This window comes from Phalangium opilio, unplaced genomic scaffold (genome assembly GCF_054372755.1).
Source record: "Phalangium opilio isolate 3A_F unplaced genomic scaffold, DU_Popi_V2 ptg000360l_1, whole genome shotgun sequence".
NCBI lineage: Eukaryota > Metazoa > Arthropoda > Arachnida > Opiliones > Phalangiidae > Phalangium > Phalangium opilio.
Window position 1 is genome coordinate 2701553 of NW_028324230.1, and position 27495 is coordinate 2729047.

The 27495-nt window shown below is 32.4% G+C and overlaps 44 pseudogenes; all 44 read right to left on the bottom strand.

Annotated features, from left to right (window-relative positions):
• Positions 1–16444: 16444 nt before the first annotated feature.
• LOC149598993 (5S ribosomal RNA) lies at positions 16445–16547 on the bottom strand (annotated as a pseudogene).
• Positions 16548–16683: 136 nt separating this feature from the next.
• Positions 16684–16802, bottom strand: LOC149598994 (5S ribosomal RNA; annotated as a pseudogene).
• Positions 16803–16939: 137 nt separating this feature from the next.
• LOC149598995 (5S ribosomal RNA) lies at positions 16940–17058 on the bottom strand (annotated as a pseudogene).
• Positions 17059–17180: 122 nt separating this feature from the next.
• Positions 17181–17283, bottom strand: LOC149598996 (5S ribosomal RNA; annotated as a pseudogene).
• Positions 17284–17420: 137 nt separating this feature from the next.
• Positions 17421–17539, bottom strand: LOC149598997 (5S ribosomal RNA; annotated as a pseudogene).
• A 123-nt stretch (positions 17540–17662) lies between these two features.
• Positions 17663–17765, bottom strand: LOC149598998 (5S ribosomal RNA; annotated as a pseudogene).
• A 137-nt stretch (positions 17766–17902) lies between these two features.
• LOC149598999 (5S ribosomal RNA) lies at positions 17903–18021 on the bottom strand (annotated as a pseudogene).
• A 123-nt stretch (positions 18022–18144) lies between these two features.
• On the bottom strand, positions 18145–18247 carry LOC149599000 (5S ribosomal RNA; annotated as a pseudogene).
• Positions 18248–18384: 137 nt separating this feature from the next.
• On the bottom strand, positions 18385–18503 carry LOC149599001 (5S ribosomal RNA; annotated as a pseudogene).
• Positions 18504–18626: 123 nt separating this feature from the next.
• Positions 18627–18729, bottom strand: LOC149599002 (5S ribosomal RNA; annotated as a pseudogene).
• Positions 18730–18866: 137 nt separating this feature from the next.
• On the bottom strand, positions 18867–18985 carry LOC149599003 (5S ribosomal RNA; annotated as a pseudogene).
• Positions 18986–19108: 123 nt separating this feature from the next.
• Positions 19109–19211, bottom strand: LOC149599004 (5S ribosomal RNA; annotated as a pseudogene).
• Positions 19212–19348: 137 nt separating this feature from the next.
• Positions 19349–19467, bottom strand: LOC149599005 (5S ribosomal RNA; annotated as a pseudogene).
• A 122-nt stretch (positions 19468–19589) lies between these two features.
• LOC149599006 (5S ribosomal RNA) lies at positions 19590–19692 on the bottom strand (annotated as a pseudogene).
• A 378-nt stretch (positions 19693–20070) lies between these two features.
• Positions 20071–20173, bottom strand: LOC149599007 (5S ribosomal RNA; annotated as a pseudogene).
• Positions 20174–20310: 137 nt separating this feature from the next.
• LOC149599008 (5S ribosomal RNA) lies at positions 20311–20429 on the bottom strand (annotated as a pseudogene).
• Positions 20430–20552: 123 nt separating this feature from the next.
• LOC149599009 (5S ribosomal RNA) lies at positions 20553–20655 on the bottom strand (annotated as a pseudogene).
• A 137-nt stretch (positions 20656–20792) lies between these two features.
• LOC149599010 (5S ribosomal RNA) lies at positions 20793–20911 on the bottom strand (annotated as a pseudogene).
• Positions 20912–21033: 122 nt separating this feature from the next.
• Positions 21034–21136, bottom strand: LOC149599011 (5S ribosomal RNA; annotated as a pseudogene).
• Positions 21137–21273: 137 nt separating this feature from the next.
• LOC149599012 (5S ribosomal RNA) lies at positions 21274–21392 on the bottom strand (annotated as a pseudogene).
• A 123-nt stretch (positions 21393–21515) lies between these two features.
• LOC149599013 (5S ribosomal RNA) lies at positions 21516–21618 on the bottom strand (annotated as a pseudogene).
• A 137-nt stretch (positions 21619–21755) lies between these two features.
• Positions 21756–21874, bottom strand: LOC149599014 (5S ribosomal RNA; annotated as a pseudogene).
• Positions 21875–21997: 123 nt separating this feature from the next.
• Positions 21998–22100, bottom strand: LOC149599015 (5S ribosomal RNA; annotated as a pseudogene).
• A 137-nt stretch (positions 22101–22237) lies between these two features.
• On the bottom strand, positions 22238–22356 carry LOC149599016 (5S ribosomal RNA; annotated as a pseudogene).
• A 123-nt stretch (positions 22357–22479) lies between these two features.
• Positions 22480–22582, bottom strand: LOC149599017 (5S ribosomal RNA; annotated as a pseudogene).
• A 137-nt stretch (positions 22583–22719) lies between these two features.
• LOC149599018 (5S ribosomal RNA) lies at positions 22720–22838 on the bottom strand (annotated as a pseudogene).
• A 123-nt stretch (positions 22839–22961) lies between these two features.
• Positions 22962–23064, bottom strand: LOC149599019 (5S ribosomal RNA; annotated as a pseudogene).
• Positions 23065–23201: 137 nt separating this feature from the next.
• Positions 23202–23320, bottom strand: LOC149599020 (5S ribosomal RNA; annotated as a pseudogene).
• Positions 23321–23443: 123 nt separating this feature from the next.
• On the bottom strand, positions 23444–23546 carry LOC149599021 (5S ribosomal RNA; annotated as a pseudogene).
• Positions 23547–23683: 137 nt separating this feature from the next.
• Positions 23684–23802, bottom strand: LOC149599022 (5S ribosomal RNA; annotated as a pseudogene).
• A 123-nt stretch (positions 23803–23925) lies between these two features.
• Positions 23926–24028, bottom strand: LOC149599023 (5S ribosomal RNA; annotated as a pseudogene).
• A 137-nt stretch (positions 24029–24165) lies between these two features.
• On the bottom strand, positions 24166–24284 carry LOC149599024 (5S ribosomal RNA; annotated as a pseudogene).
• A 123-nt stretch (positions 24285–24407) lies between these two features.
• Positions 24408–24510, bottom strand: LOC149599025 (5S ribosomal RNA; annotated as a pseudogene).
• Positions 24511–24647: 137 nt separating this feature from the next.
• Positions 24648–24766, bottom strand: LOC149599026 (5S ribosomal RNA; annotated as a pseudogene).
• Positions 24767–24888: 122 nt separating this feature from the next.
• On the bottom strand, positions 24889–24991 carry LOC149599027 (5S ribosomal RNA; annotated as a pseudogene).
• A 137-nt stretch (positions 24992–25128) lies between these two features.
• Positions 25129–25247, bottom strand: LOC149599028 (5S ribosomal RNA; annotated as a pseudogene).
• A 123-nt stretch (positions 25248–25370) lies between these two features.
• Positions 25371–25473, bottom strand: LOC149599029 (5S ribosomal RNA; annotated as a pseudogene).
• Positions 25474–25610: 137 nt separating this feature from the next.
• Positions 25611–25729, bottom strand: LOC149599030 (5S ribosomal RNA; annotated as a pseudogene).
• Positions 25730–25851: 122 nt separating this feature from the next.
• On the bottom strand, positions 25852–25954 carry LOC149599031 (5S ribosomal RNA; annotated as a pseudogene).
• A 137-nt stretch (positions 25955–26091) lies between these two features.
• On the bottom strand, positions 26092–26210 carry LOC149599032 (5S ribosomal RNA; annotated as a pseudogene).
• Positions 26211–26573: 363 nt separating this feature from the next.
• On the bottom strand, positions 26574–26692 carry LOC149599033 (5S ribosomal RNA; annotated as a pseudogene).
• A 123-nt stretch (positions 26693–26815) lies between these two features.
• On the bottom strand, positions 26816–26918 carry LOC149599034 (5S ribosomal RNA; annotated as a pseudogene).
• A 137-nt stretch (positions 26919–27055) lies between these two features.
• Positions 27056–27174, bottom strand: LOC149599035 (5S ribosomal RNA; annotated as a pseudogene).
• Positions 27175–27296: 122 nt separating this feature from the next.
• LOC149599036 (5S ribosomal RNA) lies at positions 27297–27399 on the bottom strand (annotated as a pseudogene).
• Positions 27400–27495: the final 96 nt, after the last annotated feature.

The window sequence follows — 27495 nt, forward strand, 5'->3', positions numbered from 1 at the left end:
TTTTAATAACATTTTCAAAATCGACGTTTCTCGGCCAGAGAAGCATATTTTGAGAATTTTTTCACTTTTTTAAAATATAACCACTGAAACCATTATTTTTGTACCTTTTGCTTTAATTCAAGCAAATATAACGATATTCATCCAAAAAACTGTAAAAATTCAACTTCCAATAAGAAATCGTTGTCACGGATTTTGTATCTTGAAGAAAAAAAACATGCGATTTTTTCGGTACACTTTTTAATGAATTTTTTTCTGAACAAATATTTGACCGAATTCAGCTTATTTACCTATAAAATACTCATTAAAAGTGATTTCATATCGATTGATCAATAAATAAAAATGTACACTCTAAGAAATCGAAGTGTTAAAAATGTGTTAAAAGGGTGTAAATTTAGAATACTCTATTTTTTACACCGTAAAAACACCCAAAAAAGAGTTTTATAAAACCTTGAGTTTTTGTGGCCAATTTAAGGTGTAAATTCAGTGTAAAGTAACACTTTAAAAACACCCTTTGAAATTAAACATGGAAATTTATAATATGACTGGTTTCTTAAATAAGGTCTTTCATTTCCATTAATGTTTGAATATTAGAGTAAAAAATTATTTGTTTAACATTTATTTAAAGATGATATTCCTGAAAGAACATATTTTTCCTTTAAGTAAAATAACTAAGAAATTGGTAATCAGGCGGTATTGTACCATTATAAAACACTGCTAAACGTGTTAGGCGACACTCTTACAGGTGTTAGGCGACAATTCTTAACGGTGTTAGGCGACAATTCTTAACGGTGTTAGGCGACACTCTTAACGGTGTTAGGCGACACTCTTAACGGTGTTAGGCGACACTCTTAACGGTGTTAGGCGACACTTTTAACGGTGTTAGGCGACACTCCTAATAGTGTTAGGCGACACTCCTAATAGTGTTAGGCGACACTCCTAATAGTGTTTGGCGACACTCCTAATAGTGTTAGGCGACACTCCTAATAGTGTTAGGCGACACTCTTAATAGTGTTAAGCGACACTCTTAATAGTATTAAGCGACACTCTTAATAATGTTAAGCGACAGTCTTAATAATGTTAAGCGACAGTCTTAATAGTGTTAAGCGACACTCTTAATAGTGTTAAGCGAAACTCTTAATAGTGTTAAGCGACACTCTTAATGAGATAAAATAAAACTTACTAGAAAAATTAAAAGAATAGAAAGGTTTTTCATTCTTAAATTCCTTATTTTATATTTAGAAGTTACAACGATTCCCTAATATTCTAATAATTCTTGATGTTCTATTATCTAATCTCATCCCTCATCCCTTTAAAAAGGGAATGACCATCGTCTACTACATGGATATTCACGCCAAGTTTTGCTGTGTTTCAAATTTCGTGGGAAATTTAGGTTCTAAAGCGAACCCCTTGCGTACCCAAAAAAATTCTCGAAATAGGAGCGCGCTCAGGCCTGGATTAAAAATGTTGGCGAAGTTACAAGGTTAGGTTTCTGGTTAATTAACGTTAAAGAGTTACCAATAATGAAATTATTTCTTCAGATGGTCATGTTTTTTCCCTCTCATTGATCAGAATTAACAATGGAAACCAACCTTGGAATGTACCATTTGACCGAACTCCCGCACCTAGTTCGCCTTTCCCAAAGTAGGAAACAGCGTCAAAAGACGACACTTTATAGGCTAATTTCCCTCCGATAATAACGGAGTAGCAAGAGAATACCTTGTTTAACGATTTGCTAGCTTATCTAAATATAAAAGAAAGGTGAAATAAGCCATAATCAATAACATATCCTTTGATATTATTGCAAAATGATGCTTCAAAGGATAAACTTATATTTAAATCGACGTAAATAACCAATTTACAGTAAATTGTTGAGATAATAATGGATTTTTAGTGAAAGGTTTGTTTGTATTTCAAATTTATATCAGCAGAAGCAAGCAATTTTAGATCAGAGTAAATTTTGTTATTATTAGGGTTTTCAAAATTTATTTTATTCAAAGGAAGCCCAGCACTTTGGGCCTTTTAGGAAGAGTGTGGGCGCCGTGTACACTTAACATTAAATTAACCTTCTTTGTTGCACCATCTATATTTAGTTTAGCTTTTGATTTTTTTTATATTCATTTCCTTGGTTTTGAATAAATATAGACTAAGTTCATTAATATTGGCATTATGCAACACCAGACGAAGCCCCGGTCACTACACGTGGAAGGCTGGCCAACTACCACTGCCTCTAACGGTGCTTCTTGGTGTGAGGGAAACTACCTCCGATGGCAGCCCTGCCCAGTGGTGTTTGGTTCTCTTATGGCAATCATCAAATGGTCTCTGATGGTTCTAGGTTTTAAAACCACAACGCTAGTATTTTTATTCTTAAAAAAATTAGGATTGAAGTAATATCAATAGTAGCGCCATGAACGCTGAATCTCTAAAGCGACTGATAAACGGGAAAGAGACGTTTGCTCTGTAAAAAAATAAACCATAATGCACCTAAACTTAAACTTTTACTGGTATGATGTTTAAGTTTAAACCATGTAGAGACCATTTTTGGACCTCTAGTCTAGTGTTGACAGGCCAAGATGTGGGGCACTAGCTTTTCTGACATGTTTTATTTTTAGAAAAATTAGAGAACAAAAAGGGTTTTGTTTTTGTAAATAATGTTGTTGTTGAAATTAGGTTAAACGCGTTTCTGGTGCTTGAAAAACTCTTAGTGAAAAGAGATTATTAAATTTAACAATAACGTCTTAATCTACTGCCTGAATATTACGGCCTCAAAAACCAATTTAATATTTATTGCAGTAGTAGAAATCGGAAACTTTCTGCCTTTTTTCAGAAGGTTTAATACAGGAATGTTTACCGATTTTTCATGCAGTTTTACATTGCATTTTAAGTTGATTAAATGGTCAAATTTATATGCAGACGTTGCACACTTCATCCTAGGAATACCCGTACTTAAAGGGGTACAATTCTGCACGTGAGAAGTTTCCGCCTTATATGGGAATAAGTTCTCTCAAGGTGAAACCTTGCTATGAATATAGCACTAAATGCTAATAATTCTGCGGAATAGCGAATGCTCAAACATTAATTAAACAGCAAAACCATACGAGTATTCGATATTTCAATTATGCCTCATGAGTGGTCAAAATGTAGCTATCCATAGTATTTTCTCCGTCAATATAGTATTATTACTACTACTATCCTACTAAAAAACTCCCACTCTTAAGGGTGTTATGCGACACTCTGAAAGGTGTTAAGCGACACTCTTAAATGTGTTATGCAACACTCTTGAAGGTGTTATGCGACACCCTGAAAGGTGTTAAGTAAGACTATTAAAGCGGTTATGCGACACTCTTAAAGGTGTTATGCAACACTCTTATAGGTGTTAAGCGACACTCTTAAAGGTGTTAAGCGACACTCTTAAAGGTGTTAAGCGACACTCTTAAAGGTGTTAAGCGACACTCTAAAAGGTGTTATGCGACACTCTAAAAGGTGTTATGCGACACTCTAAAAGGCGTTATGCGGCACTCTAAAAGGTGTTTTGCGACGCTGAGAAAGGTGTTTTGCGACGCTGAGAAAGGTGTTATGCGACGCTGAGAAAGGTGTTATGCGACACTCTGAATGGTGTTACGCGACACTCTGAATGGTGTTACGCGACACTCTTAAAGTGGTTACGCGACACTCTGAAAGGTGTTACGCGACACTCTTAAAGTGGTTACGCGACACTCTGAAAGGCGTTATGCGACATTCTGAAAGGCGTTATGCGACACTCTTTAAAGTGTTATGCATTTTCTTAGAGTGTGTGATTTAACACCCTTTGGGTTGTAAACCAACACTGGAAATGGTGTTGAATTTAGCACCATCAAAAAGAGTTAAAAAGGTGTAGACTTACACCCCTATTTCTTAGAGTGTACCTCGAGTTTTTAATAACATTTTCAAAATCGACGTTTCTCGGCCAGAGAAGCATATTTTGAGAATTTTTTCACTTTTTTAAAATATAACCACTGAAACCATTATTTTTGTACCTTTTGCTTTAATTCAAGCAAATATAACGATATTCATCCAAAAAACTGTAAAAATTCAATTTCCAATAAGAAATCGTTGTCACGGATTTTGTATCTTGAAGAAAAAAAACATGCGATTTTTTCGGTACACTTTTTAATGAATTTTTTTCTGGACAAATTTTTGACCGAATTCAGCTTATTTACCTATAAAATACTCATTAAAAGTGATTTCATATCGATTGATCAATAAATAAAAATGAACCTCGAGTTTTAATAACATTTTCAAAATCGACGTTTCTCGGCCAGAGAAGCACATTTTGAGAATTTTTACACTATTTTAAAATATAACCACTGAAACCATTATTTTTGTACTTTTTGCTTTAATTCAAGCAAATATAACGATATTCATCCAAAAAACTGTTAAAATTCAATTTCCAATAAGAAATCGTTGTCACGGATTTTGTATCTTGAAGAAAAAAAACATGCGATTTTTTCGGTACACTTTTTAATGAATTTTTTTCTGGACAAATTTTTGACCGAATTCAGCTTATTTACCTATAAAATACTCATTAAAAGTGATTTCATCTCGATTGATCAATAAATAAAATTGAACCTCGATTTTTAATTACATTTTCAAAATCGACGTTTCTCGGCCAGAGAAGCACATTTTGAGAATTTTTTCACTATTTTCAAATATAACCACTGAAACCATTTTTTTTGTACTTTTTGCTTTAATTCAATCAAATATAACGATATTCATCCAAAAAACTGTTAAAATTCAATTTCTAATAAGAAATCGTTGTCACGGAGTTTGTATCTTGAAGAAAAAAAACATGCGATTTTTTCGGTACACTTTTGAATGCATTTTTTTCTGGACAAATTTTTGACCGAATTCAGCTTATTTATCTATAAAATACTCATTTAAAGTGATTTCATATCGATTGATCAATAAATAAAAATGTACCTCGAGTTTTAATAACATTTTCAAAATCGACGTTTCTCGGCCAGAGAAGCACATTTTGAGAATTTTTTCACAATTTTCAAATATAACCACTGAAACCATTTTTTTTTTGTACTTTTTGCTTTAATTGAATCGAATATAACGATATTCATCCAAAAAACTGTTAAAATTCAATTTCCAATAAGAAATCGTTGTCACGGAGTTTGTATCTTGAAGAAAAAAAACATGCGATTTTTTCGGTACACTTTTGAATGCATTTTTTTCTGGACAAATTTTTGACCGAATTCAGCTTATTTACCTATAAAATACTCATTAAAAGTGATTTCATATCGATTGATCAATAAATAAAAATGTACCTTTATTTTTAATAACATTTTCAAAATCGACGTTTCTCGGCCAGAGAAAAACATTTTGAGAATTTTTTCACTATTTTAAAATATAACCATTGAAACCATTATTTTTGTACTTTTTGCTTTAATTCAAGAAAATATAACGATATTCATCCAAAAAACTGTTAAAATTCAATTTCCAATAAGAAATAGTTGTCACGGATTTTGTATCTTGAAGAAAAAAAACATGCGATTTTTTCGGTACACTTTTTAATGAATTTTTTTCTGGACAAATTTTTGACCGAATTCAGCTTATTTACCTATAAAATACTCATTGAAAGTGATTTCATATCGATTGATCAATAAATAAAAATGTACCTCGAGTTTTAATAACATTTTCAAAATCGACGTTTCTCGGCCAGAGAAGCACATTTTGAGAATTTTTTCACTATTTGAAAATATAACCACTGAAACCATTATTTTTGTACCTTTTGCTTTAATTCAAGCAAATATAACGATATTCATCCAAAAAACTGTAAAAATTCAATTTCCATTAAGAAATCGTTGTCACGGATTTTGTATCTTGAAGAAAAAAAACATGCGATTTTTTCGGTACACTTTTTAATGAATTTTTTTCTGGACAAACTTTTGACCGAATTCAGCTTATTTACCTATAAAATACTCATTAAAAGTGACTTCATATCGATTGATCAATAAATAAAAATGTACCTTTATTTTTAATAACATTTTCAAAATCGACGTTTCTCGGCCAGAGAAGCACATTTTGAGAATTTTTTCACTATTTTCAAATATAACCACTGAAACCATTTTTTTTTGTACTTTTTGCTTTAATTCAATCAAATATAACGATATTCATCCAAAAAACTGTTAAAATTCAATTTCCAATAAGAAATCGTTGTCACGGATTTTGTATCTTGAAGAAATAAAACATGCGATTTTTTCGGTACACTTTTTAATGAATTTTTTTCTGGACAAATTTTTGACCGAATTCAGCTTATTTACCTATAAAATACTCATTAAAAGTGATTTCATATCGATTGATCAATAAATAAAAATGTACCTCGAGTTTTAATAACATTTTCAAAATCGACGTTTCTCGGCCAGAGAAGCATATTTTGAGAATTTTTTCACTATTTTAAAATATAACCACTGAAACCATTATTTTTGTACCTTTTGCTTTAATTCAAGCAAATATAACGATATTCATCCAAAAAACTGAAAAAATTCAATTTCCAATAAGAAATCGTTGTCACGGATTTTGTATCTTGAAGAAAAAAAACATGCGATTTTTTCGGTACACTTTTTAATGAATTTTTTTCTGAACAAATATTTGACCGAATTCAGCTTATTTACCTATAAAATACTCATTAAAAGTGATTCCATATCGATTGATCAATAAATAAAAATGTACCTCGAGTTTTTAATAACATTTTCAAAATCGACGTTTCTCGGCCAGAGAAGCATATTTTGAGAATTTTTTCACTTTTTTAAAATATAACCACTGAAACCATTATTTTTGTACCTTTTGCTTTAATTCAAGCAAATATAACGATATTTATCCAAAAAACTGTAAAAATTCAATTTCCAATAAGAAATCGTTGTCACGGATTTTGTATCTTGAAGAAAAAAAACATGCGATTTTTTCGGTACACTTTTTAATGAATTTTTTTCTGGACAAATTTTTGACCGAATTCAGCTTATTTACCTATAAAATACTCATTAAAAGTGATTTCATATCGATTGATCAATAAATAAAAATGAACCTCGAGTTTTAATAACATTTTCAAAATCGACGTTTCTCGGCCAGAGAAGCACATTTTGAGAATTTTTACACTATTTTAAAATATAACCACTGAAACCATTATTTTTGTACTTTTTGCTTTAATTCAAGCAAATATAACGATATTCATCCAAAAAACTGTTAAAATTCAATTTCCAATAAGAAATCGTTGTCACGGATTTTGTATCTTGAAGAAAAAAAACATGCGATTTTTTCGGTACACTTTTTAATGAATTTTTTTCTGGACAAATTTTTGACCGAATTCAGCTTATTTACCTATAAAATACTCATTAAAAGTGATTTCATCTCGATTGATCAATAAATAAAATTGAACCTCGATTTTTAATTACATTTTCAAAATCGACGTTTCTCGGCCAGAGAAGCACATTTTGAGAATTTTTTCACTATTTTCAAATATAACCACTGAAACCATTTTTTTTGTACATTTTGCTTTAATTCAATCAAATATAACGATATTCATCCAAAAAACTGTTAAAATTCAATTTCTAATAAGAAATCGTTGTCACGGAGTTTGTATCTTGAAGAAAAAAAACATGCGATTTTTTCGGTACACTTTTGAATGCATTTTTTTCTGGACAAATTTTTGACCGAATTCAGCTTATTTATCTATAAAATACTCATTTAAAGTGATTTCATATCGATTGATCAATAAATAAAAATGTACCTCGAGTTTTAATAACATTTTCAAAATCGACGTTTCTCGGCCAGAGAAGCACATTTTGAGAATATTTTCACAATTTTCAAATATAACCACTGAAACCATTTTTTTTTTGTACTTTTTGCTTTAATTGAATCGAATATAACGATATTCATCCAAAAAACTGTTAAAATTCAATTTCCAATAAGAAATCGTTGTCACGGAGTTTGTATCTTGAAGAAAAAAAACATGCGATTTTTTCGGTACACTTTTGAATGCATTTTTTTCTGGACAAATTTTTGACCGAATTCAGCTTATTTACCTATAAAATACTCATTAAAAGTGATTTCATATCGATTGATCAATAAATAAAAATGTACCTTTATTTTTAATAACATTTTCAAAATCGACGTTTCTCGGCCAGAGAAAAACATTTTGAGAATTTTTTCACTATTTTAAAATATAACCATTGAAACCATTATTTTTGTACTTTTTGCTTTAATTCAAGAAAATATAACGATATTCATCCAAAAAACTGTTAAAATTCAATTTCCAATAAGAAATCGTTGTCACGGATTTTGTATCTTGAAGAAATAAAACATGCGATTTTTTCGGTACACTTTTTAATGAATTTTTTTCTGGACAAATTTTTGACCGAATTCAGCTTATTTACCTATAAAATACTCATTAAAAGTGATTTCATATCGATTGATCAATAAATAAAAATGTACCTCGAGTTTTAATAACATTTTCAAAATCGACGTTTCTCGGCCAGAGAAGCATATTTTGAGAATTTTTTCACTATTTTAAAATATAACCACTGAAACCATTATTTTTGTACCTTTTGCTTTAATTCAAGCAAATATAACGATATTCATCCAAAAAACTGTAAAAATTCAATTTCCAATAAGAAATCGTTGTCACGGATTTTGTATCTTGAAGAAAAAAAACATGCGATTTTTTCGGTACACTTTTTAATGAATTTTTTTCTGAACAAATATTTGACCGAATTCAGCTTATTTACCTATAAAATACTCATTAAAAGTGATTCCATATCGATTGATCAATAAATAAAAATGTACCTCGAGTTTTTAATAACATTTTCAAAATCGACGTTTCTCGGCCAGAGAAGCATATTTTGAGAATTTTTTCACTTTTTTAAAATATAACCACTGAAACCATTATTTTTGTACCTTTTGCTTTAATTCAAGCAAATATAACGATATTTATCCAAAAAACTGTAAAAATTCAATTTCCAATAAGAAATCGTTGTCACGGATTTTGTATCTTGAAGAAAAAAAACATGCGATTTTTTCGGTACACTTTTTAATGAATTTTTTTCTGGACAAATTTTTGACCGAATTCAGCTTATTTACCTATAAAATACTCATTAAAAGTGATTTCATATCGATTGATCAATAAATAAAAATGAACCTCGAGTTTTAATAACATTTTCAAAATCGACGTTTCTCGGCCAGAGAAGCACATTTTGAGAATTTTTACACTATTTTAAAATATAACCACTGAAACCATTATTTTTGTACTTTTTGCTTTAATTCAAGCAAATATAACGATATTCATCCAAAAAACTGTTAAAATTCAATTTCCAATAAGAAATCGTTGTCACGGATTTTGTATCTTGAAGAAAAAAAACATGCGATTTTTTCGGTACACTTTTTAATGAATTTTTTTCTGGACAAATTTTTGACCGAATTCAGCTTATTTACCTATAAAATACTCATTAAAAGTGATTTCATCTCGATTGATCAATAAATAAAATTGAACCTCGATTTTTAATTACATTTTCAAAATCGACGTTTCTCGGCCAGAGAAGCACATTTTGAGAATTTTTTCACTATTTTCAAATATAACCACTGAAACCATTTTTTTTGTACATTTTGCTTTAATTCAATCAAATATAACGATATTCATCCAAAAAACTGTTAAAATTCAATTTCTAATAAGAAATCGTTGTCACGGAGTTTGTATCTTGAAGAAAAAAAACATGCGATTTTTTCGGTACACTTTTGAATGCATTTTTTTCTGGACAAATTTTTGACCGAATTCAGCTTATTTATCTATAAAATACTCATTTAAAGTGATTTCATATCGATTGATCAATAAATAAAAATGTACCTCGAGTTTTAATAACATTTTCAAAATCGACGTTTCTCGGCCAGAGAAGCACATTTTGAGAATATTTTCACAATTTTCAAATATAACCACTGAAACCATTTTTTTTTTGTACTTTTTGCTTTAATTGAATCGAATATAACGATATTCATCCAAAAAACTGTTAAAATTCAATTTCCAATAAGAAATCGTTGTCACGGAGTTTGTATCTTGAAGAAAAAAAACATGCGATTTTTTCGGTACACTTTTGAATGCATTTTTTTCTGGACAAATTTTTGACCGAATTCAGCTTATTTACCTATAAAATACTCATTAAAAGTGATTTCATATCGATTGATCAATAAATAAAAATGTACCTTTATTTTTAATAACATTTTCAAAATCGACGTTTCTCGGCCAGAGAAAAACATTTTGAGAATTTTTTCACTATTTTAAAATATAACCATTGAAACCATTATTTTTGTACTTTTTGCTTTAATTCAAGAAAATATAACGATATTCATCCAAAAAACTGTTAAAATTCAATTTCCAATAAGAAATAGTTGTCACGGATTTTGTATCTTGAAGAAAAAAAACATGCGATTTTTTCGGTACACTTTTTAATGAATTTTTTTCTGGACAAACTTTTGACCGAATTCAGCTTATTTACCTATAAAATACTCATTAAAAGTGACTTCATATCGATTGATCAATAAATAAAAATGTACCTTTATTTTTAATAACATTTTCAAAATCGACGTTTCTCGGCCAGAGAAGCACATTTTGAGAATTTTTTCACTATTTTCAAATATAACCACTGAAACCATTTTTTTTTGTACTTTTTGCTTTAATTCAATCAAATATAACGATATTCATCCAAAAAACTGTTAAAATTCAATTTCCAATAAGAAATCGTTGTCACGGATTTTGTATCTTGAAGAAAAAAAACATGCGATTTTTTCGGTACACTTTTTAATGAATTTTTTTCTGGACAAATTTTTGACCGAATTCAGCTTATTTACCTATAAAATACTCATTAAAAGTGATTTCATATCGATTGATCAATAAATAAAAATGTACCTCGAGTTTTAATAACATTTTCAAAATCGACGTTTCTCGGCCAGAGAAGCATATTTTGAGAATTTTTTCACTATTTTAAAATATAACCACTGAAACCATTATTTTTGTACCTTTTGCTTTAATTCAAGCAAATATAACGATATTCATCCAAAAAACTGTAAAAATTCAATTTCCAATAAGAAATCGTTGTCACGGATTTTGTATCTTGAAGAAAAAAAACATGCGATTTTTTCGGTACACTTTTTAATGAATTTTTTTCTGAACAAATATTTGACCGAATTCAGCTTATTTACCTATAAAATACTCATTAAAAGTGATTTCATATCGATTGATCAATAAATAAAAATGTACCTCGAGTTTTTAATAACATTTTCAAAATCGACGTTTCTCGGCCAGAGAAGCATATTTTGAGAATTTTTTCACTTTTTTAAAATATAACCACTGAAACCATTATTTTTGTACCTTTTGCTTTAATTCAAGCAAATATAACGATATTTATCCAAAAAACTGTAAAAATTCAATTTCCAATAAGAAATCGTTGTCACGGATTTTGTATCTTGAAGAAAAAAAACATGCGATTTTTTCGGTACACTTTTTAATGAATTTTTTTCTGGACAAATTTTTGACCGAATTCAGCTTATTTACCTATAAAATACTCATTAAAAGTGATTTCATATCGATTGATCAATAAATAAAAATGAACCTCGAGTTTTAAAAACATTTTCAAAATCGACGTTTCTCGGCCAGAGAAGCACATTTTGAGAATTTTTACACTATTTTAAAATATAACCACTGAAACCATTATTTTTGTACTTTTTGCTTTAATTCAAGCAAATATAACGATATTCATCCAAAAAACTGTTAAAATTCAATTTCCAATAAGAAATCGTTGTCACGGATTTTGTATCTTGAAGAAAAAAAACATGCGATTTTTTCGGTACACTTTTTAATGAATTTTTTTCTGGACAAATTTTTGACCGAATTCAGCTTATTTACCTATAAAATACTCATTAAAAGTGATTTCATCTCGATTGATCAATAAATAAAATTGAACCTCGATTTTTAATTACATTTTCAAAATCGACGTTTCTCGGCCAGAGAAGCACATTTTGAGAATTTTTTCACTATTTTCAAATATAACCACTGAAACCATTTTTTTTGTACTTTTTGCTTTAATTCAATCAAATATAACGATATTCATCCAAAAAACTGTTAAAATTCAATTTCTAATAAGAAATCGTTGTCACGGAGTTTGTATCTTGAAGAAAAAAAACATGCGATTTTTTCGGTACACTTTTGAATGCATTTTTTTCTGGACAAATTTTTGACCGAATTCAGCTTATTTATCTATAAAATACTCATTTAAAGTGATTTCATATCGATTGATCAATAAATAAAAATGTACCTCGAGTTTTAATAACATTTTCAAAATCGACGTTTCTCGGCCAGAGAAGCACATTTTGAGAATTTTTTCACTATTTTCAAATATAACCACTGAAACCATTTTTTTTTGTACTTTTTGCTTTAATTGAATCGAATATAACGATATTCATCCAAAAAACTGTTAAAATTCAATTTCCAATAAGAAATCGTTGTCACGGAGTTTGTATCTTGAAGAAAAAAAACATGCGATTTTTTCGGTACACTTTTGAATGCATTTTTTTCTGGACAAATTTTTGACCGAATTCAGCTTATTTACCTATAAAATACTCATTAAAAGTGATTTCATATCGATTGATCAATAAATAAAAATGTACCTTTATTTTTAATAACATTTTCAAAATCGACGTTTCTCGGCCAGAGAAAAACATTTTGAGAATTTTTTCACTATTTTAAAATATAACCATTGAAACCATTATTTTTGTACTTTTTGCTTTAATTCAAGAAAATATAACGATATTCATCCAAAAAACTGTTAAAATTCAATTTCCAATAAGAAATAGTTGTCACGGATTTTGTATCTTGAAGAAAAAAAACATGCGATTTTTTCGGTACACTTTTTAATGAATTTTTTTCTGGACAAATTTTTGACCGAATTCAGCTTATTTACCTATAAAATACTCATTGAAAGTGATTTCATATCGATTGATCAATAAATAAAAATGTACCTCGAGTTTTAATAACATTTTCAAAATCGACGTTTCTCGGCCAGAGAAGCACATTTTGAGAATTTTTTCACTATTTGAAAATATAACCACTGAAACCATTATTTTTGTACCTTTTGCTTTAATTCAAGCAAATATAACGATATTCATCAAAAAAACTGTAAAAATTCAATTTCCATTAAGAAATCGTTGTCACGGATTTTGTATCTTGAAGAAAAAAAACATGCGATTTTTTCGGTACACTTTTTAATGAATTTTTTTCTGGACAAACTTTTGACCGAATTCAGCTTATTTACCTATAAAATACTCATTAAAAGTGACTTCATATCGATTGATCAATAAATAAAAATGTACCTTTATTTTTAATAACATTTTCAAAATCGACGTTTCTCGGCCAGAGAAGCACATTTTGAGAATTTTTTCACTATTTTCAAATATAACCATTGAAACCATTTTTTTTGTACTTTTTGCTTTAATTCAATCAAATATAACGATATTCATCCAAAAAACTGTTAAAATTCAATTTCCAATAAGAAATCGTTGTCACGGAGTTTGTATCTTGAAGAAAAAAACATGCGATTTTTTCGGTACACTTTTGAATGCATTATTTTCTCGTCAAATTTTTGACCGAATTCAGCTTATTTACCTATAAAATACTCATTAAAAGTGATTTCATATCGATTGATCAATAAATAAAAATGTACCTCGAGTTTTAATAACATTTTCAAAATCGACGTTTCTCGGCCAGAGAAGCACATTTTGAGAATTTTTTCACTATTTTAAAATATAACCACTGAAACCACTATTTTTGTACTTTTTGCTTTAATTCAAGCAAATATAACGATATTCATTCAAAAAACTGTTCAAATTCAATTTCCAATAAGAAATCGTTGTCACGGATTTTGTATCTTGAAGAAAAAAAACATGCGATTTTTTCGGTACGCTTTTTAATGAATTTTTTTCTGGACAAACTTTTGATCGAATTCAGCTTATTTACCTATAAAATACTCATTAAAAGTGATTTCATATCGATTGATCAATAAATAAAAATGTACCTCGAGTTTTAATAACATTTTCAAAATCGACGTTTCTCGGCCAGAGAAGCACATTTTGAGAATGTTTTCACTATTTTAAAATATAACCACTGAAACCACTATTTTTTTGTACTTTTTGCTTTAATTCAATCAAATATAACGATATTCATCCAAAAAACTGTAAAAATTCAATTTCCAATAAGAAATCGTTGTCACGGATTTTGTATCTTGAAGAAAAAAAACATGCGATTTTTTCGGTACACTTTTTAATGAATTTTTTTCTGGACAAACTTTTGATCGAATTCAGCTTATTTACCTATAAAATACTCATTAAAAGTGACTTCATATCGATTGATCAATAAATAAAAATGTACCTTTATTTTTAATAACATTTTCAAAATCGACGTTTCTCGGCCAGAGAAGCATATTTTGAGAATTTTTTCACTATTTGAAAATATAACCACTGAAACCATTATTTTTGTACCTTTTGCTTTAATTCAAGCAAATATAACGATATTCATCCAAAAAACTGTAAAAATTCAATTTCCAATAAGAAATCGTTGTCACGGATTTTGTATCTTGAAGAAAAAAAACATGCGATTTTTTCGGTACACTTTTTAATGAATTTTTTTCTGGACAAACTTTTGACCGAATTCAGCTTATTTACCTATAAAATACTCATTAAAAGTGACTTCATATCGATTGATCAATAAATAAAAATGTACCTTTATTTTTAATAACATTTTCAAAATCGACGTTTCTCGGCCAGAGAAGCACATTTTGAGAATTTTTTCACTATTTTCAAATATAACCATTGAAACCATTTTTTTTGTACTTTTTGCTTTAATTCAATCAAATATAACGATATTCATCCAAAAAACTGTTAAAATTCAATTTCCAATAAGAAATCGTTGTCACGGAGTTTGTATCTTGAAGAAAAAAAACATGTGATTTTTTCGGTACACTTTTGAATGCATTATTTTCTCGACAAATTTTTGACCGAATTCAGCTTATTTACCTATAAAATACTCATTAAAAGTGATTTCATATCGATTGATCAATAAATAAAAATGTACCTCGAGTTTTAATAACATTTTCAAAATCGACGTTTCTCGGCCAGAGAAGCACATTTTGAGAATTTTTTCACTATTTTAAAATATAACCACTGAAACCACTATTTTTGTACTTTTCGCTTTAATTCAAGCAAATATAACGATATTCATTCAAAAAACTGTTCAAATTCAATTTCCAATAAGAAATCGTTGTCACGGATTTTGTATCTTGAAGAAAAAAAACATGCGATTTTTTCGGTACGCTTTCTAATGAATTTTTTTCTGGACAAACTTTTGATCGAATTCAGCTTATTTACCTATAAAATACTCATTAAAAGTGATTTCATATCGATTGATCAATAAATAAAAATGTACCTCGAGTTTTAATAACATTTTCAAAATCGACGTTTCTCGGCCAGAGAAGCACATTTTGAGAATGTTTTCACTATTTTAAAATATAACCACTGAAACCACTATTTCTTTGTACTTTTTGCTTTAATTCAATCAAATATAACGATATACATTCAAAAAACTGTTAAAATTCAATTTCCAATAAGAAATCGTTGTCACGGATTTTGTATCTTGAAGAAAAAAAAACATGCGATTTTTTCGGTACACTTTTTAATGAATTTTTTTCTGGACAAACTTTTGACCGAATTCAGCTTATTTACCTATAAAATACTCATTAAAAGTGACTTCATATCGATTGATCAATAAATAAAAATGTACCTTTATTTTTAATAACATTTTCAAAATCGACGTTTCTCGGCCAGAGAAGCACATTTTGAGAATTTTTTCACTATTTTCAAATATAACCACTGAAACCATTTTTTTTTGTACTTTTTGCTTTAATTCAATCAAATATAACGATATTCATCCAAAAAACTGTTAAAATTCAATTTCCAATAAGAAATCGTTGTCACGGATTTTGTATCTTGAAGAAAAAAAACATGCGATTTTTTCGGTACACTTTTTAATGAATTTTTTTCTGGACAAATTTTTGACCGAATTCAGCTTATTTACCTATAAAATACTCATTAAAAGTGATTTCATATCGATTGATCAATAAATAAAAATGTACCTTTATTTTTAATAACATTTTCAAAATCGACGTTTCTCGGCCAGAGAAGCATATTTTGAGAATTTTTTCACTATTTGAAAATATAACCACTGAAACCATTATTTTTGTACCTTTTGCTTTAATTCAAGCAAATATAACGATATTCATCCAAAAAACTGTAAAAATTCAATTTCCAATAAGAAATCGTTGTTGCTTTTTTCATATCTCATGGAATTTAAAAGAGGAAATAAAAGTGAAAAAGCCAACGGCACGCAAAGTTTCCAAGTACTGACTGCGCTCGACGCTGCTTAACTTCGGTGATCGGACGAGAACCGGTGTTTTCAGCGTGATATGGCCGTTGCCGAGAGTGCTAGATAATAATTCGAATTTAAATTAAGTGAGACAAATTAACCATCATCTTTTTAAAACAATAACAAAAAAAAATATGTTTGCTTTTGTCATATCTATTGGAATTTAAAAGAGGAAAAAAAAGTGAAAAATCCAACGGCACGCAGTGTTCCTAAGTGGTCTCACTCCCAAGTACTGACTGCGCTCGACGCTGCTTAACTTCGGTGATCGGACGAGAACCGGTGTTTTCAGCGTGATATGGCCGTTGCCGAGAGTGCTATTTAATAATTCGAATTTAAATTAAGTGAGACAAATTAACCTTCATCTTTTTAAAACAATAACAAAAAGAAAATATGTTTGCTATTTTCATATCTATTAAAATTTAAAAGAGGAAAAAAAAGTGAAAAAGCCAACGGCACGCAGTGTTCCTAAGTGGTCTCCCTCCCAAGTAATGACTGCGCTCGACGCTGCTTAACTTCGGTTATCGGACGAGAACCGGTGTATTCAGCGTGATATGGCCGTTGCCGAGAATGCTAGTTAATAATTTGAATTTAATTAACTTTCATCTTTATAAAACAATAACAAAAAGAAGATATGTTTGCTTTTTTCATATCTGGTGGAATTTGAAAGAGGAAACAAAAGTGAAAAAGCCAACGGCACGCAGTATTCCCAAGTACTGTATGCGCTCGACGCTGCTTAACTTCGGTGATCGGACGTGAACCGGTGTTTTCAGCGTGATATGGCCGTTGCCGAGAGTGCTAGTTAATAATTCGAATTTAAATTAAGTGAGACAAATTAACCTTCATCATTTTAAAACAATAACAAAAAGAAAACCTGTTTGCTTTTTACATATCTATTAAAATTTAAAAGAGGAAAAAAAAGTGAAAAAGCCAACGGCACGCAGTGTTCCTAAGTGGTCTCCCTCCCAAGTAGTGACTGCGCTCGACGCTGCTTAACTTCGGTTATCGGACGAGAACCGGAGTATTCAGCGTGATATGGCCGTTGCCGAGAGTGCTAGTTAATAATTTGAATTTAATTAACTTTCATCTTTATAAAACAATAACAAAAAAGAAGATATGTTTGCTTTTTTCATATCTGGTGGAATTTAAAAGAGGAAACAAAAGTGAAAAAGCAAACGGCACGCAGTATTCCGAAGTACTGTATGCGCTCGACGCTGCTTAACTTCGGTGATCGGACGTGAACCGGTGTTTTCAGCGTGATATGGCCGTTGCCGAAAGTGCTAGTTAATAATTCGAATTTAAATTAAGTGAGACAAATTAACCTTCATCATTTTAAAACAATAACAAAAAGAAAACATGTTTGCTTTTTTCATATCTATTAAAATTTAAAAGAGGAAAAAAAAGTGAAAAAGCCAACGGCACGCAGTGTTCCTAAGTGGTCTCCCTCCCAAGTAGTGACTGCGCTAGACGCTGCTTAACTTCGGTTATCGGACGAGAACCGGTGTATTCAGCGTGATATGGCCGTTGCCGAGAGTGCTAGTTAATAATTTGAATTTAATTAACTTTCATCTTTATAAAACAATAACAAAAAAGAAGATATGTTTGCTTTTTTCATATCTGGTGGAATTTGAAAGAGGAAACAAAAGTGAAAAAGCCAACGGCACGCAGTATTCCCAAGTACTGTATGCGCTCGACGCTGCTTAACTTCGGTGATCGGACGTGAACCGGTGTTTTCAGCGTGATATGGCCGTTGCCGAGAGTGCTAGTTAATAATTCGAATTTAAATTAAGTGAGACAAATTAACCTTCATCATTTTAAAACAATAACAAAAAGAAAACCTGTTTGCTTTTTACATATCTATTAAAATTTAAAAGAGGAAAAAAAAGTGAAAAAGCCAACGGCACGCAGTGTTCCTAAGTGGTCTCCCTCCCAAGTAGTGACTGCGCTCGACGCTGCTTAACTTCGGTTATCGGACGAGAACCGGAGTATTCAGCGTGATATGGCCGTTGCCGAGAGTGCTAGTTAATAATTTGAATTTAATTAACTTTCATCTTTATAAAACAATAACAAAAAAGAAGATATGTTTGCTTTTTTCATATCTGGTGGAATTTAAAAGAGGAAACAAAAGTGAAAAAGCAAACGGCACGCAGTATTCCGAAGTACTGTATGCGCTCGACGCTGCTTAACTTCGGTGATCGGACGTGAACCGGTGTTTTCAGCGTGATATGGCCGTTGCCGAAAGTGCTAGTTAATAATTCGAATTTAAATTAAGTGAGACAAATTAACCTTCATCATTTTAAAACAATAACAAAAAGAAAACATGTTTGCTTTTTTCATATCTATTAAAATTTAAAAGAGGAAAAAAAAGTGAAAAAGCCAACGGCACGCAGTGTTCCTAAGTGGTCTCCCTCCCAAGTAGTGACTGCGCTAGACGCTGCTTAACTTCGGTTATCGGACGAGAACCGGTGTATTCAGCGTGATATGGCCGTTGCCGAGAGTGCTAGTTAATAATTTGAATTTAATTAACTTTCATCTTTATAAAACAATAACAAAAAAGAAGATATGTTTGCTTTTTTCATATCTGGTGGAATTTGAAAGAGGAAACAAAAGTGAAAAAGCCAACGGCACGCAGTATTCCCAAGTACTGTATGCGCTCGACGCTGCTTAACTTCGGTGATCGGACGTGAACCGGTGTTTTCAGCGTGATATGGCCGTTGCCGAGAGTGCTAGTTAATAATTCGAATTTAAATTAAGTGAGACAAATTAACCTTCATCATTTTAAAACAATAACAAAAAGAAAACCTGTTTGCTTTTTACATATCTATTAAAATTTAAAAGAGGAAAAAAAAGTGAAAAAGCCAACGGCACGCAGTGTTCCTAAGTGGTCTCCCTCCCAAGTAATGACTGCGCTCGACGCTGCTTAACTTCGGTTATCGGACGAGAACCGGTGTATTCAGCGTGATATGGCCGTTGCCGAGAATGCTAGTTAATAATTTGAATTTAATTAACTTTCATCTTTATAAAACAATAACAAAAAGAAGATATGTTTGCTTTTTTCATATCTGGTGGAATTTGAAAGAGGAAACAAAAGTGAAAAAGCCAACGGCACGCAGTATTCCCAAGTACTGTATGCGCTCGACGCTGCTTAACTTCGGTGATCGGACGTGAACCGGTGTTTTCAGCGTGATATGGCCGTTGCCGAGAGTGCTAGTTAATAATTCGAATTTAAATTAAGTGAGACAAATTAACCTTCATCATTTTAAAACAATAACAAAAAGAAAACCTGTTTGCTTTTTACATATCTATTAAAATTTAAAAGAGGAAAAAAAAGTGAAAAAGCCAACGGCACGCAGTGATCCTAAGTGGTCTCCCTCCCAAGTAATGACTGCGCTCGACGCTGCTTAACTTCGGCTATGGGACGAGAATCGGTGTATTCAGCGTGATATGGCCGTTGCCGAGAGTGCTAGTTAATAATTTGAATTTCATTAACTTTCATCTTTATAAAACAATAACAAAAAGAAGATATGTTTGCTTTTTTCATATCTGGTGGAATTTGAAAGAGGAAACAAAAGTGAAAAAGCCAACGGCACGCAGTATTCCCAAGTACTGTATGCGCTCGACGCTGCTTAACTTCGGTGATCGGACGTGAACCGGTGTTTTCAGCGTGATATGGCCGTTGCCGAGAGTGCTAGTTAATAATTCGAATTTAAATTAAGTGAGACAAATTAACCTTCATCATTTTAAAACAATAACAAAAAGAAAACCTGTTTGCTTTTTACATATCTATTAAAATTTAAAAGAGGAAAAAAAAGTGAAAAAGCCAACGGCACGCAGTGTTCCTAAGTGGTCTCCCTCCCAAGTACTGACTGCGCTCGACGCTTCTTAACTTCGGTTATCGGACGAGAACCGGTGTATTCAGCGTGCTATGGCCGTTGCCGAGAGTGCTAGTTAATAATTTGAGTTAAATTAACTTTCATTTTTATAAAACGATAACAAAAAGAAGATATGTTTGCTTTTTTCATATCTGGTGGAATTTAAAAGAGGAAAAAAAAAGTGAAAAAGCCAACGGCACGCAGTATTCCCAAGTACTGTATGCGCTCGACGCTGCTTAACTTCGGTGATCGGACGTGAACCGGTGTTTTCAGCGTGATATGGCCGTTGCCGAGAGTGCTAGTTAATAATTCGAATTTAAATTAAGTGAGACAAATTAACCTTCATCATTTTAAAACAATAACAAAAAGAAAACGTGTTTGCTTTTTTCATATCTATTAAAATTTAAAAGAGGAAAAAAAAGTGAAAAAGCCAACGGCACGCAGTGTTCCTAAGTGGTCTCCCTTCCAAGTAGTGACTGCGCTCGACGCTGCTTAACTTCGGTTATCGGACGAGAACCGGAGTATTCAGCGTGACATGGCCGTTGCCGATAGTGCTAGTTAATAATTTGAATTTAATTAACTTTCATCTTTATAAAACAATAACAAAAAAGAAGATATGTTTGCTTTTTCATATCTGGTGGAATTTGAAAGAGGAAACAAAAGTGAAAAAGCCAACGGCACGCAGTATTCCCAAGTACTGTATGCGCTCGACGCTGCTTAACTTCGGTGATCGGACGTGAACCGGTGTTTTCAGCGTGATATGGCCGTTGCCGAGAGTGCTAGTTAATAATTCGAATTTAAATTAAGTGAGACAAATTAACCTTCATCATTTTAAAACAATAACAAAAAGAAAACCTGTTTGCTTTTTACATATCTATTAAAATTTAAAAGAGGAAAAAAAAGTGAAAAAGCCAACGGCACGCAGTGTTCCTAAGTGGTCTCCCTCCCAAGTAGTGACTGCGCTCGACGCTGCTTAACTTCGGTTATCGGACGAGAACCGGAGTATTCAGCGTGATATGGCCGTTGCCGAGAGTGCTAGTTAATAATTTGAATTTAATTAACTTTCATCTTTATAAAACAATAACAAAAAAGAAGATATGTTTGCTTTTTTCATATCTGGTGGAATTTAAAAGAGGAAACAAAAGTGAAAAAGCCAACGGCACGCAGTATTCTAAAGTACTGTATGCGCTCGACGCTGCTTAACTTCGGTGATCGGACGTGAACCGGTGTTTTCAGCGTGATATGGCCGTTGCCGAGAGTGCTAGTTAATAATTCGAATTTAAATTAAGTGAGACAAATTAACCTTCATCATTTTAAAACAATAACAAAAAGAAAACCTGTAGGCTTTTTACATATCTATTAAAATTTAAAAGAGGAAAAAAAAGTGAAAAAGCCAACGGCACGCAGTGTTCCTAAGTGGTCTCCCTCCCAAGTAATGACTGCGCTCGACGCTGCTTAACTTCGGTTATCGGACGAGAACCGGTGTATTCAGCGTGATATGGCCGTTGCCGAGAGTGCTAGTTAATAATTTGAATTTAATTAACTTTCATCTTTATAAAACAATAACAAAAAAGAAGATATGTTTGCTTTTTTCATATCTGGTGGAATTTAAAAGAGGAAACAAAAGTGAAAAAGCAAACGGCACGCAGTATTCCGAAGTACTGTATGCGCTCGACGCTGCTTAACTTCGGTGATCGGACGTGAACCGGTGTTTTCAGCGTGATATGGCCGTTGCCGAAAGTGCTAGTTAATAATTCGAATTTAAATTAAGTGAGACAAATTAACCTTCATCATTTTAAAACAATAACAAAAAGAAAACATGTTTGCTTTTTTCATATCTATTAAAATTTAAAAGAGGAAAAAAAAGTGAAAAAGCCAACGGCACGCAGTGTTCCTAAGTGGTCTCCCTCCCAAGTAGTGACTGCGCTAGACGCTGCTTAACTTCGGTTATCGGACGAGAACCGGTGTATTCAGCGTGATATGGCCGTTGCCGAGAGTGCTAGTTAATAATTTGAATTTAATTAACTTTCATCTTTATAAAACAATAACAAAAAAGAAGATATGTTTGCTTTTTTCATATCTGGTGGAATTTGAAAGAGGAAACAAAAGTGAAAAAGCCAACGGCACGCAGTATTCCCAAGTACTGTATGCGCTCGACGCTGCTTAACTTCGGTGATCGGACGTGAACCGGTGTTTTCAGCGTGATATGGCCGTTGCCGAGAGTGCTAGTTAATAATTCGAATTTAAATTAAGTGAGACAAATTAACCTTCATCATTTTAAAACAATAACAAAAAGAAAACCTGTAGGCTTTTTACATATCTATTAAAATTTAAAAGAGGAAAAAAAAGTGAAAAAGCCAACGGCACGCAGTGTTCCTAAGTGGTCTCCCTCCCAAGTAATGACTGCGCTCGACGCTGCTTAACTTCGGTTATCGGACGAGAACCGGTGTATTCAGCGTGATATGGCCGTTGCCGAGAGTGCTAGTTAATAATTTGAATTTAATTAACTTTCATCTTTATAAAACAATAACAAAAAAGAAGATATATTTGCTTTTTTCATATCTGGTTTAATTTAAAAGAGGAAACAAAAGTGAAAAAGCAAACGGCACGCAGTATTCCGAAGTACTGTATGCGCTCGACGCTGCTTAACTTCGGTGATCGGACGTGAACCGGTGTTTTCAGCGTGATATGGCCGTTGCCGAAAGTGCTAGTTAATAATTCGAATTTAAATTAAGTGAGACAAATTAACCTTCATCATTTTAAAACAATAACAAAAAGAAAACATGTTTGCTTTTTTCATATCTATTAAAATTTAAAAGAGGAAAAAAAAGTGAAAAAGCCAACGGCACGCAGTGTTCCTAAGTGGTCTCCCTCCCAAGTAGTGACTGCGCTAGACGCTGCTTAACTTCGGTTATCGGACGAGAACCGGTGTATTCAGCGTGATATGGCCGTTGCCGAGAGTGCTAGTTAATAATTTGAATTTAATTAACTTTCATCTTTATAAAACAATAACAAAAAAGAAGATATGTTTGCTTTTTTCATATCTGGTGGAATTTGAAAGAGGAAACAAAAGTGAAAAAGCCAACGGCACGCAGTATTCCCAAGTACTGTATGCGCTCGACGCTGCTTAACTTCGGTGATCGGACGTGAACCGGTGTTTTCAGCGTGATATGGCCGTTGCCGAGAGTGCTAGTTAATAATTCGAATTTAAATTAAGTGAGACAAATTAACCTTCATCATTTTAAAACAATAACAAAAAGAAAACCTGTAGGCTTTTTACATATCTATTAAAATTTAAAAGAGGAAAAAAAAGTGAAAAAGCCAACGGCACGCAGTGTTCCTAAGTGGTCTCCCTCCCAAGTAATGACTGCGCTCGACGCTGCTTAACTTCGGTTATCGGACGAGAACCGGTGTATTCAGCGTGATATGGCCGTTGCCGAGAGTGCTAGTTAATAATTTGAATTTAATTAACTTTCATCTTTATAAAACAATAACAAAAAAGAAGATATATTTGCTTTTTTCATATCTGGTTTAATTTAAAAGAGGAAACAAAAGTGAAAAAGCAAACGGCACGCAGTATTCCGAAGTACTGTATGCGCTCGACGCTGCTTAACTTCGGTGATCGGACGTGAACCGGTGTTTTCAGCGTGATATGGCCGTTGCCGAAAGTGCTAGTTAATAATTCGAATTTAAATTAAGTGAGACAAATTAACCTTCATCATTTTAAAACAATAACAAAAAGAAAACATGTTTGCTTTTTTCATATCTATTAAAATTTAAAAGAGGAAAAAAAAGTGAAAAAGCCAACGGCACGCAGTGTTCCTAAGTGGTCTCCCTCCCAAGTAGTGACTGCGCTAGACGCTGCTTAACTTCGGTTATCGGACGAGAACCGGTGTATTCAGCGTGATATGGCCGTTGCCGAGAGTGCTAGTTAATAATTTGAATTTAATTAACTTTCATCTTTATAAAACAATAACAAAAAAGAAGATATGTTTGCTTTTTTCATATCTGGTGGAATTTGAAAGAGGAAACAAAAGTGAAAAAGCCAACGGCACGCAGTATTCCCAAGTACTGTATGCGCTCGACGCTGCTTAACTTCGGTGATCGGACGTGAACCGGTGTTTTCAGCGTGATATGGCCGTTGCCGAGAGTGCTAGTTAATAATTCGAATTTAAATTAAGTGAGACAAATTAACCTTCATCATTTTAAAACAATAACAAAAAGAAAACATGTTTGCTTTTTTCATATCTATTAAAATTTAAAAGAGGAAAAAAAAGTGAAAAAGCCAACGGCACGCAGTGTTCCTAAGTGGTCTCCCTCCCAAGTAATGACTGCGCTCGACGCTGCTTAACTTCGGTTATCGGACGAGAACCGGTGTATTCAGCGTGATATGGCCGTTGCCGGGAATGCTAGTTAATAATTTGAATTTAATTAACTTTCATCTTTATAAAACAATAACAAAAAGAAGATATGTTTGCTTTTTTCATACCTGGTGGAATTTGAAAGAGGAAACAAAAGTGAAAAAGCCAACGGCACGCAGTATTCCCAAGTACTGTATGCGCTCGACGCTGCTTAACTTCGGTGATCGGACGTGAACCGGTGTTTTCAGCGTGATATGGCCGTTGCCGAGAGTGCTAGTTAATAATTCGAATTTAAATTAAGTGAGACAAATTAACCTTCATCATTTTAAAACAATAACAAAAAGAAAACCTGTTTGCTTTTTACATATCTATTAAAATTTAAAAGAGGAAAAAAAAGTGAAAAAGCCAACGGCACGCAGTGTTCCTAAGTGGTCTCCCTCCCAAGTAGTGACTGCGCTCGACGCTGCTTAACTTCGGTTATCGGACGAGAACCGGAGTATTCAGCGTGATATGGCCGTTGCCGAGAGTGCTAGTTAATAATTTGAATTTAATTAACTTTCATCTTTATAAAACAATAACAAAAAAGAAGATATGTTTGCTTTTTTCATATCTGGTGGAATTTAAAAGAGGAAACAAAAGTGAAAAAGCAAACGGCACGCAGTATTCCCAAGTACTGTATGCGCTCGACGCTGCTTAACTTCGGTGATCGGACGTGAACCGGTGTTTTCAGCGTGATATGGCCGTTGCCGAGAGTGCTAGTTAATAATTCGAATTTAAATTAAGTGAGACAAATTAACCTTCATCATTTTAAAACAATAACAAAAAGAAAACCTGTTTGCTTTTTACATATCTATTAAAATTTAAAAGAGGAAAAAAAAGTGAAAAAGCCAACGGCACGCAGTGTTCCTAAGTGGTCTCCCTCCCAAGTAATGACTGCGCTCGACGCTGCTTAACTTCGGTTATCGGACGAGAACCGGTGTATTCAGCGTGATATGGCCGTTGCCGGGAATGCTAGTTAATAATTTGAATTTAATTAACTTTCATCTTTATAAAACAATAACAAAAAGAAGATATGTTTGCTTTTTTCATACCTGGTGGAATTTGAAAGAGGAAACAAAAGTGAAAAAGCCAACGGCACGCAGTATTCCCAAGTACTGTATGCGCTCGACGCTGCTTAACTTCGGTGATCGGACGTGAACCGGTGTTTTCAGCGTGATATGGCCGTTGCCGAGAGTGCTAGTTAATAATTCGAATTTAAATTAAGTGAGACAAATTAACCTTCATCATTTTAAAACAATAACAAAAAGAAAACCTGTTTGCTTTTTACATATCTATTAAAATTTAAAAGAGGAAAAAAAAGTGAAAAAGCCAACGGCACGCAGTGTTCCTAAGTGGTCTCCCTCCCAAGTAGTGACTGCGCTCGACGCTGCTTAACTTCGGTTATCGGACGAGAACCGGAGTATTCAGCGTGATATGGCCGTTGCCGAGAGTGCTAGTTAATAATTTGAATTTAATTAACTTTCATCTTTATAAAACAATAACAAAAAAGAAGATATGTTTGCTTTTTTCATATCTGGTGGAATTTAAAAGAGGAAACAAAAGTGAAAAAGCAAACGGCACGCAGTATTCCGAAGTACTGTATGCGCTAGACGCTGCTTAACTTCGGTGATCGGACGTGAACCGGTGTTTTCAGCGTGATATGGCCGTTGCCGAAAGTGCTAGTTAATAATTCGAATTTAAATTAAGTGAGACAAATTAACCTTCATCATTTTAAAACAATAACAAAAAGAAAACATGTTTGCTTTTTTCATATCTATTAAAATTTAAAAGAGGAAAAAAAAGTGAAAAAGCCAACGGCACGCAGTGTTCCTAAGTGGTCTCCCTCCCAAGTAGTGACTGCGCTAGACGCTGCTTAACTTCGGTTATCGGACGAGAACCGGTGTATTCAGCGTGATATGGCCGTTGCCGAGAGTGCTAGTTAATAATTTGAATTTAATTAACTTTCATCTTTATAAAACAATAACAAAAAAGAAGATATGTTTGCTTTTTTCATATCTGGTGGAATTTGAAAGAGGAAACAAAAGTGAAAAAGCCAACGGCACGCAGTATTCCCAAGTACTGTATGCGCTCGACGCTGCTTAACTTCGGTGATCGGACGTGAACCGGTGTTTTCAGCGTGATATGGCCGTTGCCGAGAGTGCTAGTTAATTATTCGAATTTAAATTAAGTGAGACAAATTAACCTTCATCATTTTAAAACAATAACAAAAAGAAAACCTGTTTGCTTTTTACATATCTATTAAAATTTAAAAGAGGAAAAAAAAGTGAAAAAGCCAACGGCACGCAGTGTTCCTAAGTGGTCTCCCTCCCAAGTAATGACTGCGCTCGACGCTGCTTAACTTCGGTTATCGGACGAGAACCGGTGTATTCAGCGTGATATGGCCGTTGCCGAGAATGCTAGTTAATAATTTGAATTTAATTAACTTTCATCTTTATAAAACAATAACAAAAAGAAGATATGTTTGCTTTTTTCATATCTGGTGGAATTTGAAAGAGGAAACAAAAGTGAAAAAGCCAACGGCACGCAGTATTCCCAAGTACTGTATGCGCTCGACGCTGCTTAACTTCGGTGATCGGACGTGAACCGGTGTTTTCAGCGTGATATGGCCGTTGCCGAGAGTGCTAGTTAATAATTCGAATTTAAATTAAGTGAGACAAATTAACCTTCATCATTTTAAAACAATAACAAAAAGAAAACCTGTTTGCTTTTT